Source organism: Rattus norvegicus, chromosome 5 (assembly GCF_036323735.1).
Source record: "Rattus norvegicus strain BN/NHsdMcwi chromosome 5, GRCr8, whole genome shotgun sequence".
Classification (NCBI taxonomy): domain Eukaryota; kingdom Metazoa; phylum Chordata; class Mammalia; order Rodentia; family Muridae; genus Rattus; species Rattus norvegicus.
In genome coordinates, this window is record NC_086023.1 from 140,708,716 (window position 1) to 140,718,235 (window position 9,520).

General features: G+C 45.4%; 1 long non-coding RNA gene across 1 annotated transcript; it reads right to left on the reverse strand.

Annotated features, from left to right (window-relative positions):
• Positions 1–456: 456 nt before the first annotated feature.
• On the reverse strand, positions 457–9,229 carry LOC134486987 (uncharacterized). The gene is made up of 3 exons (XR_010066627.1): positions 9,019–9,229; positions 2,610–7,797; positions 457–2,452 (listed from the first exon to the last, which is right to left on the reverse strand). It is a non-coding gene; the product is annotated as an uncharacterized LOC134486987 (long non-coding RNA).
• Between the last annotated feature and the right edge of the window lie 291 nt (positions 9,230–9,520).

The following is a 9,520-nucleotide window of genomic DNA, read 5'->3' on the forward strand; positions in this document are numbered from 1 at the left end:
GGGTCACCATGTTTAATTCTAGTTCTGGGAGACCTAAAGCTGTCTGCTGACCTCCAAGGGCACCAGGTATGCATGTGTTGCACATAACTACATCAAGACAAATTACATATACACATGAAATAAATAGATCTTAAAAAGCAAAGCACGATGAACCCTGGTGATGTCGTAGGAGATGAAAAGACAGATAACAAGCCACGCACTGTGCAATGCCATCATAGGAAACATCTGGATGGGTAAATCTACAGTGAGAAATGAGGGGGTTGGGGATTTAGCTCAGTGGTAGAGCGCTTGCCTAGCAAGCGCAAGGCCCTGGGTTCGGTCCCCAGCTCCGAAAAAAAAGAAAAAAGAAAAAAAAAAAAAGAAATGAGACACACACACGTCTCCAGCCACCACATACTCTCTTGTATTCAATCAAATCGCCACATGAAAGAACACACAACACGATAACCTCTGATCCAATAGATAAGATATAATTGCCCACCTAAACATGCAAAGCCCTGTACACGTCCATCCCTTAAGAACATTCATAACAACCTGTAAATGTGCAGAGAGGAATCTTAACATCTGCCCCCATGTTCTCTCAGCTGCTTCCTCTCCTCCCTTGTTCCAGTCTCCTCTCCTCTCTAAAACTTTTCTCCTGCCCATCCTTCCTTCTTGTCCAATAACAGGCCTGGTTCTGTCTTGTACCTGCCTTCACCTGCAAAATGACATCACCCCGAGTCCCTGGAATTGGAGTTAAAGATGGTCAAGTGGCTGAGTGGGTACTAGGAATCAAACCAAGGTCCTCCAAGAGCAACTAGACCCTTAACCACTGTGACATCTCTGCAGCCCCTAAATCTTGCACTTTAAAATAGTTAATATGGCAATTTATATATTAGATATGCTTTACCACAATTGGAAACATGTCTAGCTAGAAGGTACAAATCAATATATTTGCCCAGCATGTGCAAAGCCCTTGTCCTAACACGGTACACAATAAAGTTTTGGAATATATAGATAGAACAGATATAGGAATAACAATAACTCAAAGGAGATGTTAAGAAATACAAGTATAGTTGGACAGTGGTGCCATAGGCTTTTAATGCCAGCGCTCAGGAGGCAGAGGCATGTGGATGTCCCTGAGTTCCAGGCCAGCCTGGTCTACCGTGTGACTTCCAAGAACAGTCAGGGCTACACAGAAAAACCTTGTCTCCAAAAGCAAACAAAAACAAAAAAACACAGATATAGCAGGCAAACTTGCTACATTTTATCCAGCCTGATATCTGTTTTTAACTGGGGTTGGACTGCTCTGTGTTCGACAACTAGCGTTTAAGTCAAGATCTGGAAAGGTGGCTATCAGGTGTCCCTGTTACAGGCAATTGAATGGCAGCTCTAGGGTAGAAAACATGTCAGACTGACAGTTTAACATCCTGAAAAAGTAAAATATAAAATGTTACATACCCGCCCAGCCCTTAACAATGTTAAGATGGCAGAATGATTCGTGGGTAAGTGCAATCACTTCCAATCCTGACAACCTGATCCCTGGAATGACATGGTGGAAGGAAAGAATCAATTCTTGAAGGTTGTCCTCTAACCTCCACATGTGCACAGCAGCATTCATGTGTGCACAGTCAAATAAGAGAACAAAAGAAAAGAGAAAGAAACCTGTCAGCCCGGGAGCAGCTCTGCGGTAAAGTGCTTGTTACAAGCATGAGGACTCAGTCTGCTGCTGGTACCCCTGTGAAGAAGGCCAGGCCTGTGCTACATGCTTACAATCCAAGCACTGGGAGGCGGATCCCTGGGGCTAGCCTGGTCTGCTTGGTGAGCTCTGGGCCAGAGTCTTTCACTCATCACGCCTTCTGGCTTTCATTCTTTTAAATACTGATATACCAGATTTGTCTATTGCTGTCAAACCCATTCTTAGCCGTTCTGTGGAACTCTCCTATTAGTTCAAGTAGTTTGTCTCTGGGCTTTTCTGAGTTGGCAGGCGTGTCATCTGCTTGGGGAGACAGTGTGACTCGTTCGTTGGTTTGTCTGCTTGGCTTTGGTTTTTTTTTGTTTTGTTTTGTTTTGTTTTGTTTTGTTTTGTTTTGTTTTTTGTTTTTTTGAGACAGCATCTCACCATGTAGCCCTGGCTGTCCTGGAATTAACTTTGTAGACTGGGCTGGTCTTCAAGTCACAGATGTCTACTGGCTTCTGCCTCTTGAGTGCTGGAATTAGAGGACATGCTACTATGACTGGTCCCTGCCTTCCATTTTTAATTTGCTGTCAAGTTTTTTTTTTAAGGATTTTTAAAAATTTTTTAAAAAGATTTATTGTATATGAGTACAAAGTAGCTGTCTTCAGACACACCAGAAGAGGGCATCGGATCCCATTACAGATGGTTCTGAGCCACCATGTGCTGGGATTTGAACTCAGGACCTCAGGAAGAGCAGTCGGTGCTCTTAACCACTGAGCCATCTCTCCAGCCCTGCTGTAAGTTAAAAAAAAATACTGATTTATTTATATTTCTGTGGGTAAAAGTGCGTTTCCCTGAGTGTATGTAAGTTCACCACATGCATGCAGTGCCCATGGAAACCAGAAGTGGGTACCAAACCTGGAGTATAGGTGGTTGTTGTAAATTACCATACCTGTGCCGTGAACCAAACCCAGGTCCTCTGCAAGAGTAGCAAATGCTCTTAAGAATTGAGCCATCTCTCCAGCCCTTGCTAACAACTAAAACAACAACAATAATTAATAATAATAATAACAACAATGTTTAACTTTCTTTTCTTTTCTTTTCTTTTTTTCGGAGCTGGGGACCGAACCCAGGGCCTTGCACTTGCTATGCAAGCGCTCTACCACTGAGCTAAATCCCCAACCCAATGTTTAACTTTTTTAGTGCTACTTCTGTATCTAAAAACTCATGTCATTTCTCCCCCTTTACCATCTAATTGTCATCCAGAGTGACAGATTTCCAGTTTCCTAACTTTAAATTGTCCATTTGCAAATAAAGGGAAAAATGAGTATCAGTCTGCAAGCTTGAGCGGCACTGACCTTGGACTTCAACTCTACTGTTTCCTTGGAGACCGCAAAGCAAAGGGAAGACAAATGGGGCATTGTGTATGCAGCCCTTGCTGTGTGGGCTTGGAGGTGTTGCCGGTGGGCGGGCAGGCCATCTGCTCGTACAGCTAGAACTGTAGGGAACCGTGAGGGATGCAGGCTAGTGCTATGAGCCAGGGTGATCCCCAAGCCCTGCTGTCCGCAGCAGCTGCATGTTCCCCGTGGATACAGAGGCAGCAGGACCTGAGTCTTGGACAGCTGCTGGGTCTCTCTCGGAGACGGAAATGTCTCATCTCTCGTGTCTCTTGGGGCCGGCAGTGAGCTTGAAGCCGAATCTCACTATGAGGCTGTAATCCATTCCAATGATCTGAGTGTGTGTGTGTGTGTGTGTGTGTGTGTGTGTGTGTGTGTGTGTGTGCATGTGTGGGGGTATTTGTGTATTTGTCCGTGTATACATTATTTGGGTGTACGTGTGTGGGGTGTGTACATGCATGTGGAAGCCAGAGGTCGACAGCAGGTCTCTCACTGATCATGGAGCTGGTTGACTTTGCTGGGCTAGCTGGCTAGTGAGAGCCAGGAATCCTCCTGTCTCCACCTCCATCGGAGTGACAGGTGCTCAAAGACACTGCACCAGGGTTTTTACATGGGCTCTGGGACCCCAGACTCAGGTCCTCACACTGGTGTGGTAAACACTTTGTAAACTGAACCACGTCTCCTGCCCCAGAATGTATTGATTTTATACAGTGCCAGATCCTATTTCTTAAGTGTTTTCTATAGTATTTCTGCCAATATATTTGCAGCTGAATTTGGATCGAATTTTCTTTTCTCAGACCATCCTGGGTTAGTTGGGCATTGGTTGTGTAGGTCTTAATTCCTTATCGGTAATTCCAAAATTAATTGTTTTTTGAAAATTAGAAACAGATGCATTTGTTTGTTGGAGGTAGAGAAAGACTTTGAGTAAACCAGTGGGGCATTAAAACCTAGTGTGGGCTTCTGGGACACCCTTAGACTTCTATGCATCTACTTAATACATTTTGTCACTGGGACACTTGTCTGTGGGGAGCTAGTCCAGCTGAACCACATTGTTATGGAGTCCAACACACTTACCTTCTAAACTCCCAAACTCCCAAATGGGAAGATACATACTGTGTGTACCTGTGCGTAGTATGCTCACAGGCATCCTTGGAGGTCGGAGGATGCCTGGAGTTACAGGCAATTGTGAGCCGCCAAACACAGACGCTGAGAATTGCAGTTGGGTCCTCTGCGGGAGAGATAAGGGCTCTTAGACACTGCCCTATCTCTCTAGTCTCCCAAACTCATGTAAGTTTAGGAAGAAGTGTTGACCGATTTTAGCCTAATAAGATGCATTGGGTCATATTCCTTTAAGTTTCTGTTTGTTTGTTTGTTTGTTTGTTTAGTTGGCTGCTTATTGCAGTTTGCATAACCCAGGGGTAGTCTGTTTCTTTAAAGCATGGCTGTTGTTATTGGTGGTGGGTAAATTTTCATAGGACTTGGTTCTTTGGGGCTCCTCTGTACCCACACTAGCAAATTTAAGCACGAGCATATTCACTCACGTGTGGACGCCCCCGTGTGTGTGTGTGTGTGTGTGTGTGTGTGTGTGTGTGTGTGTGTGTGTGTGTGTGTTCAGAAGACAGCCTCAGTGTTGTTACTCAGGCACCATCTACTTAGTTTTGAGACAGGGTCTCTCACTGACATGGAGCTTACCAAATAGGCTAGGCTGGCCGGCCTGTAAATTCCAGAGCTCAGCCTGTCTTTGCCCACCCCCTGCTAGATTAACATCATATCTGGTTGGTTAGCTGGTTGGTTGGCTGGTTGGCTGGTTGGTTGGTTGGCTGGTTGGTTGGCTGATTGGTTGGTTGGTTGGTTGGTTGGTTGGCTGGTTGGTTGGCTGATTGGTTGGCTGGGGGTTGGTTGGTTGGCTGGTTGGTTGGCTGGTTGGTTGGCTGGTTGGTTGGCTGATTGGTTGGCTGGTTGGTTGGGGTTGGTTGGTTGAGTTTGCTTTGGGTTTTCAGGACAGGGTTTGTCCATGTAGCCCTGACTTTCATGGAGCTAGTTCTGTAAACCAAGTTGACCTCAGACTGAGAGATCTGTCTTTGCCTCTGAAGTGCTAGGATTAAAGTTGTGTGCCACCATGCCCTGAAATATACCTTTTTCTGTTTTTGTTTTTGTTTTTGTTTTTAAAACATGGTTTCTAGGGAGTGAACTCAGGTCCTGTGCTTTTAGGACAGGATTTTACTACCTGACCAATATTTCCAGACCTCTAACTCTTATTAATCCCAACGAAGAAGCATGGACCTGACATTCAAAGAGTGCAGAGGCCCTGATGACTAATTATCAACCGTCGGGATGTTTGACTTGCAGAAACTGCTGGCTTTGGGACTGGACAGTTCTGAGATTGTATCGAACACAGTTATGGAGCAGTATTTCAAAGTTGCCTCTAGAGGGCAGTCATTGACCACAAATTGATGTCCTGTCTTTTTAAAAAAAATTATATTGCACTGATAACCAGAGAATAAATGGAGTCTAACAAAGGCAGAGTGATCTACTTGGTTGGTGCAAGTTGTAAGCAGTAAAAGGTAATTCTGGGATATTACTCAAGATCTGTTTGCCACCAAAGTCCAGTCAACAATATGCAAATGTCTCTCTCCCTCCCCGCCTCCCTCCCTTCTTTTCTTTGTCCATTCTTCCTTCCCCATAAAGCAGAATACCACAGTGCAAAACGTACTGCCTCTGAAACAACATGCTAGACTAAAGGCTTGGTCCATTCAGGTGCCCGCAGAGTATGACTACAACAGGAAACTGAATCATATGAAAAATGGATTACCTATTATATCTCTGAAAGTCTGACTGTCACCAGCTCTGTGACCAACGGAAGGTGACTTAATTGCTTTGCGGGCTAGGTTCCTTATCTATATCAATAAAAATGATAGAAACACTGGCTGAGCCTCGAGCATGCGCAGACAGACATATCCGCTGCACGGCTTTGAGCCTGGATAGATGATGCACGCAGGCGAGAAAAGGATATCAAAGTATCGGAGGCAGCGATTCGAGGAGCTTGGGGTGGGAGAACCAAGGGAAGGTGTTTAAATGATCACTCAAGCTAAGGATCCCTGCGGAGTGAAGCTCAATCTCCAAGAAGGGGCGCTTCTCGGCTCTATTACTATGATCTTTAACTGAAGCAGGATGGGGTTGGTCTGCAAGAATGGGAAAGCTTTCGGTCCCCAGCTCCGAAAAAAAAAAAGAACCAAAAAAAAAAAAAAAAAAAGAATGGGAAAGCTGCCAATCGTCTTCAGACAACCCACAGGGGCATCCGCTGTGGCCAGGGTGAAGAAGGATTGGGGTGATGTTCATAAACTCAGACAACCCCAAGGAAGGATCCAGCCCCGTCTTGCTCTCCACTCTCCTCCTATCCGCTCACGAATGGGAAGTTGTTTTGGCAAGGCAGAGACTTGCAGAGTAGACACGGGTGGTTTGGAGCTAAGAGAGGGCAGCTAGACAATAATTAGCACAGCACATTGCTTTGTGTGCTCAGTCATTTGCACTTCTCTTCAGATATTTAACTTCCAAAACTCAACAAACGATAGTGTTGCCACTTGTCATTTGTCCACCTGGATAAACCTTCAAATTCAATTCTTGTTGTTGTTGTCATTGTTGTTGTTTTGTTGTTGTTGTTGTTTTCTGAGACGGAGTCTTTCTACATAGCCCTGGCCGACCTGGAACTCCCCATATAGACTAGGCTCGCCTCAAACTCACAGAGTCTGCCTTTCTTCACAACCATCTCAAACTCCAGTTATGAAGGATCTGATACCTTGTTCTGGCATCTGCAGGCACTACATGCCTATGGTCACAGACATACATGCATGCAGAACGCGGCACACATGACACAAAAGTAAAGGTTAATTTTGAAAAAGCTAAACTTAACAAAGATTTAATGTGCAACTCATAGAACCCAAAATTCATAAGAAAGAGTAAAGACATGTCTAAAAATATCCGAGGTAATTCTGAGGGGGAGAAAGGATAAAATACAAGGCACCAGGGTAGGCACAATGGGAATTTGCACCCTCCTCTCCTGGGCTGCTTTTCGTTGCTGTTTCAAAATATCAGAGAAAATCGACTCAAAGAGAAAATATTTTGACTCACAGCATTAGAGGTTTCAACCCATGTTCACTTGGCCCTACCAACTGGGTCTATGGTGAGGCCGAACACTGTGGGAGGAAACATGTGAGAGAACGAAACTGCTCATGTTCTGCTGGCCAGGAAGTAGAAAAAGTTAACCTTTACTTTTATTTTATGTGTGCCGTATTCTGCATGCATGTATGTCTGTGCACCATAGGCATGTAGTGCCTGCAGAGGCCAGAGGAAGCCATCAGATCCTTCAAACCCATGAAGCCATGAGTCCATAAACAATGTTACTTTAGTCATGAGGTGAAGCCATTCAAGACCCCATCACCTCCCAAAGGCCTCATCTTTGAACACTGCTGCGTTAGGGACCAAGCCTTCAATACAGCAGCGTTCTCCCAAACCACGATGTAGCTTGCTTTTGTCTTCAGACTTCTCTTGGGTGTTCTTGCTGTCTCTCTGCCTAACAAAACAGAGCAAACATTCACTCCTCAGACAAGAGCATTGGATCCTCGCCTCCAAAGGGAAATACAAAGTTTTAATACTCATCTGGGAGACGTTCATATCATCCTCTTCTCTGGTGTGTTAATCGTGCTGGCTACTCTGATGTCAACTTGACACAGAAACTAGGATTCTCTGAAAGGAGGGAACTTGAATTGAGAAAATATATCCATAAGATCCAGCTGTAAAACACTTTCTTAATTAGTTATTAGTGGGGGAGGGCCCAGTCCATTGTGGGTGGGGCCATCCCTGGGCAGGTGGTCCTGGGTTCTAGAAGAAAGCAGGCTGAGCAATCCATGATGAGCAAGCAAGTAAACAGCATCCCTCCACGGCCTCTGCATCAGCTCCTGCCTTCAGGTTTCTGTCCTGTTTGAGTTCCTGTCCTGACTTCCTTCTGTGATGGACTATAGTATGAAAGTATAAGCCCAACAAACCTTTCCTCCCCAACTTGCTTTTTGGTCACAGTGTTTTGTTACAGCAGTAAAAACCCTAACTAAGACAGTAATTATCTGTCAAATTTGGTCATAATCCCAAATAGACATCTCTCTCTCTCTCTCTCTCTCTCTCTCTCTCTCTCTCTGTCAAGACTCATGTATGCTAGGCAAATTCAATATGTGGCAAAAGATAACCTTGAGCTTCTGATCCTCCTGCTTCTACCTCCAAATCCCAAAGAAGGTTTGGATCACAGCCATGGGCCACTGTGTCCAGTTTATTGATGTTGGGAATGGAACACAGAACTTCCTAACAGGCACCGCTGAAGCCTCCTTGTCTTCCTATAGCCAATCTAGCCCACTCAAGAGAATACGTTCCACACCACAGAGACCATTACTGTCATACTGATTACATGGGACACCACTTTGTTCCCTGGGGAACTTTGAGTACACACATCATCCAATAGACCTACAGGTGATTGGAAAGATTGAATGGGATGTCGCGGATTGCTAGCATCCAAACTTCTATGATCACGGAGTTCAGCATTGATTTTTCAGCCAAGAATAAAACCAATTCAACGTCACCTCTCTCAAATTCCCGCTTTAAGGCTCTGTTTTCTGTGTCCACCTCTGTTTCGTTAGAGAACCCTGATAGGACAACCCACCCTAGAGCCTACCTTTCATGTGCACATCAGTGAAACAAAGCAGTGTTTATAATCCTAACTCTGGCTCTGTTCGGCTCCAGGGCTGGGGGCTGGGGTGGGGGGTACCTACCTGCTCTAATCACAGCTAGCTAAGTTCCAGACACCCAAGGAGAGCCCCTGTATCCCCAAAGCCTGCTGAAATTATTCAAACCAGACAATCTGAAGGCTGATAAGCCCGCCCCCCTTGGTTTTCCTAGTGAAAAACATGACACCGAGTTTACCTGGGTGCGCCTGGGCTCCCAGCTGACATCGGTGCTCCTCTGTGTGCTCCCGACCCAGCTCTGCAGTGCCAAGCCTCACATTTCCAGGAGCCCAGGAGATACGTCTCTTTTCCTCACAGTTATTTTTGTGCTTTCCCGCTGCCTCCGATTTAAACAGGCCCACTCAGCATCCTCCATTGACAGAGCCTAAGAGGAAGCCAGTTTGCAGAGCACAAATGTGGTTCCCAGAGCCCAGCCCCAGCCTCACAAAGCAGATTATGGGGGCAGCGGAGGGAGGAACAGAAGGATAACAGCTTAATCACTGGCTCAAGTTAGATACGGCCCAAACTATTAAGGCGCTTATCGTGCGGGGCAAACTGTTTATGACTCAAACGTAGCAGAGCAGAAAATGCATCTCGAAGGCACGCCACACTCGAACGCACCATGCATGGGAAGGCTAGCAGAGACAGGCACGGAGTGGGAAGGGTAGAGGATGTTGACAATGGTGCTATTAGAAGGACTG